Genomic DNA, 11,481 nt, shown 5'->3' with positions numbered 1-11,481 from the left:
ATGTAAGACTGGCTCTATTGTTGTGTCAATGCTCTTGTTAGAAAACACAATGTCTGTAGAAATTTTTTTTTTCACAGGCCTATTTATATCTGTTATGATTTTTCTTTAACTCTAGGGAAAAAAAAGCTCAGAATTTAATTTTGGGTGCTATTGGGCTCACCGCAGTTTGTGGATGCATCTGTTTTCCAAATTCCCATTCCTCTCCAACTTGCCTTACTTAGATTCTCTGCATTTTCCATGCAATAGCTGTAATGCTTCCTCCTTCTCCCAGAGCAGCATTTCCCACTCGGGGTTTGCCAGGCTGTGGCAAAAGCAGAGCCACAGGGGGATGGGGAACTGCCCCAACTTGGTGCAAGGGCTGCATTTCCCCCAAGGCTCTTCAGGCACTCAATAACTTCAGCTTTTCCAAGGAATTACTTGTGGGAGTGCCAAGAGTTTGGAGGGCAGTTGTTAAGTTCTCAGTGTAGGAAAAGTTACATAAAGAAGGTTGTAAAATATTTAAATGCTCCTGCCAGTACCTGGCACTTGTAAGTTCACTAAAGCCTTGAAGAAGTGACTGTTGTTGTACTGAGTATCTGGGCTTAGATTGCAGGTGAGGACTAAAGCTGAGCAGAGAAAGTCAGTGTTGTGTTCTCATGTCCTGTAACTGGTCACATCTCCTTCACATACTGGCATCAAAACCAAAGAGGGCAGATGTAAAAGAGTGGTGCCCTCTCTCCCCATGGAAAACTTGTTATTTTGTGATGGGATTTCTGAAATCTAAGCTTGGCAGGCAGATGATTTTTGTTGTGCCAAATGTAAGTATATTCCACTTGCTGTAGGCAAAGAAGTAAAGTGTGAATCTCTGTGTCCCCCCATTACTGACAAAGAAATTCATCAATGCAAAGCCTGGCACGAGCACCAGGCACTACTGACAAAGCTGTTGAGAAAAGCTGATCTGTACCACACAGGGTCTTTGTGTTGAAACTCTGCACTCTGATAAATGTCCACAGGTGGGAGGTGGCAATGCTTTATCTTTTGGTATCCCTTGGCTGTACTGCTGCTTGATGGCACCAACTGCCATGGTCTAAATATCTGAAGCTTTGAAAAATTCAGTTCCTTTAAGAGAAAAATCTAAATCCTGTAAGTGGCACCTGGATTAATGGGAACAATAAAACCCCCTCAGTCTCTTGGTTTAGGGGTGTTGAAGCTGCTGTTGCAGATCTGAACTGGGGTCTGAGGCTGATGCATTGGGGTGCCCCTTGGTACAGAACAGGCAGCACTGACCCATAATGAGTCAAGCTCACAAAGGGTGTCTCTGTCCCCACCCTCTGGGTGTTGGGACTTCTGGGGGTTTTTAAAGTCTGCTGTCTTTGGCTGGCTCATGCTTGAAAAGCACCACACAGCAAAACACTTCCCTGCCTGGTGCAGGGCTGAGTCACTTAACATTGGTACCAAAACCCCCTTCCCTAGGGGGAACTAAGGGTGAGAGGAAGGGATCAGAGCAAACCCAGGAGGGAACTGCCCAAAAAGGACCCTATCAGTGAGCATGTTCCCCAGACAGCTGACTGGTGACACAGACCTCTCTCATGCTGCTTTCAGCTGAAGCAACAAAGCTTTGCAAAGCTAGAGTTGCAAAGAGAACTGTTTTTCGTGACCAAGGATGAACTCATCATACTATTCAGTTTTTTTACCTTCCTTCAGTCTGGTGGCTGCAAAGCAGAGCAAAAAACCAACAACTTTGTTTAGACTGTCTTTTAGGCTTTTAAAAAAAGCATGGCTTGGTTGTCACAATGTTTTGGGGTGTAAGACTTTCAGAAATTCTTGGTGTTACCTTTTCTGTGCTCCTGTAAGTCAGGGCTGATGGTACCAAGCTAATCTTGAAAATTTTCCTCTTAAATATGTATCTGCATGGTTAACTTAAGAAAATACATTTTCCTTTTCCACCCTTGGAGCCCAAGCACCTGCTGTGAGGTTGTAAAATTTATGAGTTAAAAGTTGTCAATGCCTGACTGTGTACATAAAAGTTAAAGGCTATGAGAGACAGCATTACATCAAATGGTGGCCAGTGGGTTGAGTCTGCATTCCTTGTGGGGTGTTTCTTATGGATTCTGTCATGTCTGATGGGAATGTCTTGCAGTTGTAGTCTCAGCTGTAGGACCAAGTGAAGAAAGAGTCCCAAAGGCTAGTACAGGATTTGGTGCTATCCTTTCCAAAACAGGAATGAGAAAGGCTGGGTTCAAAATAATTGTCTTATTACGTGCTGTTATTGTAACTATTTTCTTTAGGATACTGGTTCTCAGTTGGAGTGACACTCTGAGATGTTATCTGATGCTGGATTGAGGCTATTGGGATGGGAGCTTTTAAGATAAATAGACTCACCTTTGTTTGACCTCTTCAGTTTGAAATTGCTCATATTAATAGTACCCTAAATCATTCTTCATCCTTTTCAGATGCTTTAAATATAACAGCTGTATTTACATGATCTAAACGAAACTGAAAGTTCTCTGTCTGTGCAGATGAACTAAAGACAGTCTTTTGCCCTGAGGAGCTGAAACTGAACTAGGGGGCAGGATAGAATGTAAAAGTGGCCTCACTCCATTCCCAGGGAAAGCAGAATGGCTGGAGATTGCAGAGAGGCTCTGTTGTAACTCGGCTCTTTCTGAGCCACAGAGACAGAGAGTTGCTCAGGTGTCCCCTACTCCAGCCCTCAGCCCTGGGTCAGGCTGCTGGGAGCCAAGTGCTGCTCCCTCGGGGCAGAGTTTGGGAATACAGCCCTGAGTATCTCCAGGACTCCGGTGCAGGTGGGGTCTGGGCGGGCTTCCACTGAGCTGCTCCTGCCTTCTCCTGACCTTTGAGCCACAGCCCTGGGGAGAGCAGAGCTGGTGCTGCCACAATTCTCCCGCTGCGTGGGCCACACAAGTGTGCCCTGGGGGCTGGATTAAACTCGTGGGGCTGGATTGGGATTGAGGGAAGAGCTCTTCCCTGCTCCCTACAACTAACTCAGTGTGGGGGAGAAGGCAGCACTGTCTGAGTTGTGAAACATATCAGCAAACTTGGGATGCTGCTGTGAAGGGGGTTGTGCAACTTTCCTGAATGAATAATGCCTGATGAAAGCAATGCAAATGCTGTGTTGCTAAACTTGGGTTCTATCCAAATGTGCAAATACACTTTTTATTTTTAATTTTTTTTTTAATGCTAGACCCAGCCTTTTAAATATAGAAGCTTTAAATAAGACTTCCCTATGTCTATTCCTGTACCTAAATCAGCATTTTCCAGAGGCTGAGCAGCACCTGGAGTTCCCCTAAGGCATGTGACTTGTGAAAGCTGTAGTGTAATTAACACTCTGAAAAATCATATTGCAGATTCATGTGCCTAAGGGTAGGGTTTTTCCCCCTGTTTTTTCTTTCTCTCCCCTACCCCTTCCAGTCTCTGGCTGGACTACCAACTCTTACAGTTTTATTATTACCCTTGTGTTAATTCATGTCTCTTAGAGCTTCCTCTCTGAAAGCCCAGCTGGACTTGGAGAACAGTGAGGAAAACATCATCATATGGATTCAGGGGTGTTCCAAACCCATTAGCAAATATTTTATTGATTATTTAAAAACTAATTTAAGGAAGAGTCTTGTCACTGTGCAGATCCTTAAAAACTGGTGATGTTTTCAATCCTTGAAGTACTGCTTTAAATACTTCTTTGAAAAGGAGCAGTCTCTGAAGATGCCTAAAACAGCACTTGTTACAATAGTGGTGTTACTTCACCTCTTCTTCTCTGGCCCTGACACAATGTTGTGTTTCTTGCCTGTGCTTGCTGAAGGACCAGTCATTATTTTACTTGCTGTGACAGAAGAAAACTGATTTCTTTGTAAGACCAAGCAAGAGTTGGATAGTTGCATATGATCCTTTAACTGCTTTTCTTCAAAGCTGGGTTGTGTTTATTGCAGTTAGAGCTGAGCACTGATAAAAGAGAAACTCCCTAAAGGCAAACTTCTCCCTTGTCCTGACACACTATACACAAATCTCATTGAATTCAGCTTTTTCCTCTCTACCTGTGGCTGAATCACATCCTGTCACTCACTCATGCAGATCTGTCTGAGGACTGAAGAAATCAAACATTGCAAGATGTGATCGTCTGAAATGCCAAGGGAGCTCTGAATGCCCCAGGTCAGGGGCTGGCAATAACTGCAGTCGGGGGCCTTCCCAGAAGCCCGGCTGTGCCAGGCATCCAAAGGCACGGGCTCTGCTGCTGCTGGGACCCAGACTGGTCACAGGCTGCCTGCAGTGGTGCTTTCCCCTTCGGAGGTTTTATATCTCCTCGTCTGACACCTGGATGTTACACCCGGAGCTGCTGTTGCTGTAACATCTCCAAAGCAACGCAACGGCAACAATAATAAATGGTAATAGCCGGGAAGAGCAGCGGGGAGGAGAGTTGTGCAAGAGGCGTGAGAAGCTCCGGTGTCCCGTGAGCCAGTGGGGCTGGAATCAATCCCTGCCTGTGAGTGGCCAGCAGGTGCCACTGCAGCCCCGGGAACAACGGGACTGCGGCACGGGGGACACCTGGTGGCCTTCTCGGTCCGCCAAGCTGATGAGAGCTGGTGCTGTGCCTCCCGATACTCCTGGGGGGTGGCAGGGCACGCCTGGGGACAACCCCCTTACAGACACATCTGTGTCATTAGCTCGGAGGGCAGGGGACACTCTTCCCGTGTAGGGCTCTCTGAAATGGTTGTTCTTCCTGTCTGAGTTTCCTGCTTGCCCTTGCCTTATGATCAAGTGAGATCCATCCTGGTGTTTCTGCCCCTGCATGAAGGTGTGCAATTAATATTTCCTCCAGATTACTGTTTTGGGCCAAGCGAGCATGGGAGGTTTCTGTCACAACCAGTGTGCTTGGCATCATATTCAGGATTTCATAAACACTGCCTGTTGCATGTCCACAAAGTAGTGTGAGCAATCAGCTTTCTTTAGTATAAAGATGATGTCTGGAAGAAAAGATCTTCCACTGAAATATTACTTAATAAAAAAACCGGGGTCATGATTTTTTTATATACATATGTTTATGTTGTTGTTGTTCATTAGTTAGGTTTTTTTTCTTTTCAGGAAAAGCAAATAGCAGCAGCCATGCAGATTCTTCTGTAGTTCTAATTTTTAGATAGTTAAAAAAAAAAATTTTAACCCCCTGGCTGAAGTCTGTCTGGAGCATTATCTCTTTAAAAGGTATTTCTTGTTACTCGTATAAAACCTAGCCTCATCAGAGGCCCTGCTGGGAGAAGATTCTGGAATTAGAACTGGTGCAGCTGAGCTGTACACATATTAGGAGAGTTTGAGGATGTGGTGGTGTCAGGTCTATGTAATTTGAGATTTAGTGTGGAATTTGTTAATGGCAAAAGAAGTTGGCTGTGGTATTAATCTCTCTTTGGGCTTTTACAAACCTGGTGGTGATATTTCTGACACTTTCCCTCACATGGAAGTCTCCCTCTTCCTGTCACATCTCACCATCTCTATCAGGCAGGTGTGTGCAGGGTTTCTGTGGGAGGAGCCCTGCTCTGAGCACCTGTAACCTCAGGGGGCACCCACCAGTGGGTTCTCCCTTCCTAGCCTCAATTCCCCTTAACATGAGCCCTTGCTCCTAAGGGTAAGGCTGTATATTCTGGATTGATGCCTTGGGAAGGCTGCCCTAGAACAGAGACTAGATGGACCTAAAGAATAAAGCAGGGATTTATTATGAGGCCTCAATGGATCCACCTTGGGCAGCACAAGAGCCCAGCCAGGGCTGCACCCCAGGTGAACCAAAATGGTCACAAAATGCACGAGTGCTCACAGGGTCTGTCACTTTGATCAGTTCTGCTCCATTTGCATCTTGGAGTTAATTGTCCAATTACAGCTTCAGGTCATGAAGTCCCACCCTGCTTGTTTCTCTCTCCAGCCCATGTTGTTTGTGCTCTTGGGCTGAGATCTGGATCATTTGTCCTTGGTCCCCAGCTAGAGGAGGAATTGTTTTGTCTCCCTGCTCTGTGCACAGAGCTCACCATCCCCTAATATGAGCCTCAGACCCACACACTAAAGCAGCACAGAACCTGAAAAACATAAAAGCTAAAACCTGAGGCATCAGGATCACTTTGGAAAAACATTTCAACAGATGCTTAACTTCTGGATGAGTGGTCCTGTTTGAGGTGCTCCTTTGTGCTTGGCCTGGTGTGACTCTTGCTGGACCTTCATGCATCAAATCATGAGTGACTTTTACCCTGGCTGACACTGGAAAGGTGGGTTATTGTTTTGCCTAAAGAGTACTGCAGTTCAAGCAGTGCAGATCCCTCATGATTTGATACAGATAGCTGCTCATTTTTACAAATGATTTCTGTCTAGCTTCATTATTTTATTTGTCACTTTGGCTTTTTATTTGAATTTTAAGCCCTTCAATGCAATCAAGTTCTATTGCCAGTCTTTACTGTGCAGCTGGAAGGAAGGGAGCTATACCTTGATGAAGTAGATGGTGACATTCAGGAGTGACTACATGAACAGAAGAAAGAAATAAAAATACAAAATATCTGGGGAATTGGATCAAGAGTTGTGGTAGTCTTTCAAGGATTTGATTAAACTGGATTGGAGTCATGGTCTTCTTTTCTCCGAAAGAAAGCACATAAGTGCAGTTAACAAGGGAAGAGTAATGCAGTTTAAATGGAGCTTCTTTTTTCATAGATGGATCTTGAAAAATCCTTTGTCTCTGTATGTGGGTTCTTCTAAACTGATTACACTAATGTGGTTGTTTCTGTAATTTAATTATCTCTGCACTCAATGAGAACAAGTTAATTAAAAGTCTCTTCTTTTGTTGGCTGAGATGTATTAGTTTTTCCTATGTGGAGCTTCATGGCTTTTGTTTGCTCCTCATGTCACAGGCTGGTTTTGTTCAGTGCAGCTGTGCTCTCTACTGCATAACTCAATATAGTCAGCTTTGTAGCCCCTCCTTTTTGTGGGCTGGACAAAATTACCTCCAGGGATTTGCAAATGTAGGGCAGTAGTGTAAAAACACAAGTCTCACTCCTATATTAAAGTTTGCTCCCAAGTGGGAAATCAGGTCAGCTTCAGCAGGTTGGATTGCAGGCACCTTGATGTTGGAAGGCTGAACGTGTGTGCAGGGAAATTGCTGGGCTTCCAAGCACGGTCCTGGTAGCCTGGGTTTGGAAATTGTGTTCTGTTTATAACCAGAAAGGTTTTTATTTTAGAAAGCTCTTGGGAGATGAGCCTAACCCTGGGCTACAGTAATGTCAGGAGTGAGCAGGGCCGGGCATGGTTTGTGTTGGGGTTGGCGGCAGGCAGCGCTGTGGAGCTGCGTGCCTCAGGAGCTGACACACTTCCTCCTGGGCAGGAATGCCACAGCACGTTGGTAGGAGGTGCTGCATGCTCCATGAGTCATTAAACCCAAAGCACTGAATTTTTCCTGCTCATTAAACATCACTTGGCTCCCTTGGTCAGTGCCTTCTGACTAACCTGACTCCAGCTCCCTCCCTCCCCGGCAGTTGGGGCTCCTCGTGTGCTCTTTGCTTTCCTGCTGAAGTGCTGCAGATCCATGATGTTGGTACAGAGTGTCTGGTCCTCCTCAGTGCTGGGGTCATCCATGCACTTCCACAGCTCACAAACCAGAAGGGCTAGTGCAACCTCATCTAGTGAGAGGTGTGCCTGCCCATGCAGGGAGCTGAAAATCGATCATCTTTGGAGTCCCTTCCAACCCAAACCATGCTTTGATTCTGTGAGACAATCAGACAATATAAACTGGACAATTGCTTTTGATTGTCAGTGCATGCAGAGCCAGGGATCTCGTGCCATCTGTTAATTTTTTTTATCTCCTTCCTGAGATAAGTCCTTGGAGTGAAATCCACCAACCTGAAACTCAAATATTTCATGGCCATTTCAGGAGTTGGGAGGAGCTTCCCCTTAACTGCAGCAGGATCCAGAGGAGCCTTGAACTTTGCAGGTTCCCAAGGACCTGCTATACTGTGAGTGAGCTCCTCCTTGTGTCCCTGCCACAACAGGAGTGAAACATTTGCTCCTGGCAGAGGAGCCACATGCCAAGGCCACGGTGACTTGAGGATATTGGAGCAGCTCTGTGCTGGGATGTTCATCATGGACAGTGGCTCTAAACTTGACTAGAGGTGTTGATGGTAAGGTCACACCCTGGAGCAGGGAGCTCTCCTTTCTGACCCCTACAGAGCTTCAGGACTTCTGTTTTAGGAATTGCAGATTTTGAACTGATGAGGATGAAAGAGGGAGAATGCAGGAAGGAAAAGTGGGTAGTCATTCTCCCTGAGTCCTGGACAGCTTTTGAGATCTGCATCTAGTGTAATTTCCCATCTGTGTGGATTCTTAGTGGCTTTTGGAGATGTCTTTTCTAGAAAGTTTCATGTGTTAATCATGAGGATTTGTAAAACAAAATTTTTAATGTTGTGCATTATACCCAGCCAGCTCTGACTTGTGTTTGATCTGGAAATTTTTTGGAAATATTTGTAAAAATTGTATTTTGATAATATGTTTGAGTCACCTTTGCAAGAGCCACAATTCTGTATTTATTGGGATTTTGGCTCATTGGGTGGATAGCCTGTTTAGTTTGGTGTAACAGATAAGGGTCTCAGGTTTCCAGTGCAGAGATAAATGGGAACTTTTATTTCAAATATATTTTTCCAAGGTTGATTTCAGAAGCGAATCTTAAAAGTAAGTGCCTACATAGAAAATGTAAATCATAGAGCTGTAATTATCTTAATCCTCCCCTGGAACTTCTCTGGAAATGAAGGTAACTCTCATCCCAGTATTTGGAATCTTCTGGTGTATTGTCATTCGTAGCCTGTTTTGAGATGTTATTCAGTGGCCATCCAGTACATACCTGCTTTATCAGATCTTTTAAAGGATCTGTTCCATTTCTTGGAGGTGAGGTGAGCAGTTAATAAGTCTTTGAGAGGAACAGGAGTATTGTCTTAACCCACTCACTACCTCAATACCTGGAAAACTCCTCAAAGTCTCGGATTCAGGGTTGCTTTGAAGTGGATACCTGCAATAATATTTGCAGCTCACATGCTGATTCCATGCTGTGCTTGTTCTGCCCTCCCTTCCAGGGCCTGATCCAAAACCAATTTTGAAATGAGCAGAAAGTCTTCTATTGATGTTGTGCTTGAGAGCAGATCCTGAAGAAACTGCAGAGGAAGCGATAACATAGTGGTGGGTCATGTGTCTTGTGTCTGCAGTGCTGGGGAGCTGATGTCATGTTTATTAGAAGCCAAGATCAGAGTTCACAGCCTCAGGAAATGTCTGCAGAGTTTAGGAATGGTTTGTAACTTCTATCCCAATGACAGGTTTATTTGGCACTTTTTGATAAGTGGCCTGTTTGAAATTTCCTCTCCAAGTAAGCAATTTGTAATTCCCACTTGAAAGGGCTACTGTGGGGGATGGTGATGGGGCCATATTTGAAAACCACTTATGGTTACTAACATCCTGGCATCTGTCATCCAGGAGTCCTGTGCCTTTATTGTTTTGATCTGTCCAAAATGACTTCTTTATATAGAAACTGGAAAGCTCTCTTTGTGTCCTGAGTGCCGATAAAAATATTTATGGTCCCTTAAAACATACAAACAGAATTGGAGACTAAGCTAAAGGATTGTTAGAAATAGTTCCACTGTTTTCCCATCATGTAATTTGCTCACTTCTTTGGGTCACCTTGTCTCATTCAGCCTTACAGTGCATTTTTCTCCTTTTGTTGTCACAATACCATCATTGTGACACTCAAATTCTGCCAGTTCTGAGCCATTGCACTGATTCCCAATCTCCATTTCCTGAGCCCAGCCCCTGCTTCCAAAAGCAACAATGCAGTTTTTTTGCAGGTGTTGGAAGTTTCTTCCACTGATGGCTTTTATTGATTCCCAAAGAAATCTGGAAGAACTCTCATTGTTCTGGTGATGTAGCTGCAGTTCTTAAAGGATGTTAATTACTGGAAGCACTTAAATAATTGGGATTGTTCAGCCTGGAGAAGAGAAGCTTCAGGGTGACCTGACTGTGGCCTTCCAATACCTGAAGGGAGCCAACAAGAAACATGGAGAGAGACCATTTACAAGGACATGACAGGACAAGGGGGAATGGTTTCAAACTGACAGTAGGTTTAGGTTGGATATTTTAACAAGGTTCTTTTCTGTGAGAGTGGTGAGGCATTGGATTCCCCATCCCTGGAAGGGTTCAAGGCCGGGCACCAAACATAAACTTGGTTTTCAGCTACTGATTTTAGTTTTAAGAACTAGGGCAGGTATTCAGGGAGGTGTCACTGAAACATACACTCTTCAGAATCAGCACTCAGGGACATGGAGGAACCCAGCTCCACTGTGTTCAAAGAGGATTAGTGTTATGTTGTTACTAGAGTTCCTGAGATGCCCAAGTCTCCTGGAACAGGCATACTCTGAAAATCCACTCTTTAGTAGATGTGCAACACTTGGAAATAAATCCCAGACTACTGTGTCATTTGTGTGCTCTTGAAATTGTCTCAGCTCCTTTTTTAGGGTAAGGTCTAGTTGGGAAAATGATGCCTTCCCTGTTCTGATGCCTTCAAAATCCAAATAGATGGAAGAGGCCTGATTTGCATGGAGACACCCTGAGGAAAAGCAGTAAGGTTGGGAGGACAGTCTGGATCCCTTTGCCAAGCTGCTGCACTGTTTGCTTGGGTTTGGAGTCATAGGCCAGTCCTGAATCATATTCAAATTTATTTCTTGTTGTCAGAGGTTTTTGCATCAAATATCCCCTGACCTCTGTCCTTATTGGAGGTAAACCAGACAAAACCATCCAAAAGCCATCTTGTCTGTCTTCATTTTGGTCTGTTCTTGGCTTCCTGTTCAGACTGTTCAATGCCTGCTGGTGGTGATGTCCCAGAATCCCCGGGAAGGTGCTGCAGCTCAGCGTTACAGGTTGAGGCTGCTTCCTGCCAGCAGAGGACATCGTTGTTCAATAAATCTCTCCAAGAGCTTCTTTTGGGATTTGCTGTGACTCTTTAGCCTGATGTTTTACAGGGTTTCGATATACTTGGACAATTTGTTACATTTACAAAGCTTATTTTGGTTGAGGACTGAAAACTTTGGAGACTTTGGAACACAAATTGCAACTTTACTATCAGCCAGGTCCTGGAAAGAGAGAGTTTTTTGTCATGCCAGTTTTCAGCCAGGAATGCACTGCTCATGGAAGCACTGCTGACTGGCACCAGCACTGCAGACATTGTGTGTTTTGGATAAATGATCAGCAGGAGGAATTGAAATCTAGGAACACATTATGGATCTGTTATTAGGGAGAGTTTTACCTGCACATGAAGTATAGGAAAGTGTCATGCAGAATTTGAAATTAAGGAGGCTGATGCTGCAGCAGAAGGTTTAGTGGAAAAAATTGGGTTTGTTCAGCCATTTCCTGATATCAGGTGTGGAGGTGGGAGCTGGGGAATCAGCCTGTTATTATTACAAAGGGCCAATAATATAAACAAGAGAAATGGGAGTT

This window comes from Haemorhous mexicanus, chromosome 3 (assembly GCF_027477595.1).
Source record: "Haemorhous mexicanus isolate bHaeMex1 chromosome 3, bHaeMex1.pri, whole genome shotgun sequence".
NCBI classification, from domain to species: domain Eukaryota; kingdom Metazoa; phylum Chordata; class Aves; order Passeriformes; family Fringillidae; genus Haemorhous; species Haemorhous mexicanus.
This window is presented reverse-complemented; position numbering follows the sequence as displayed.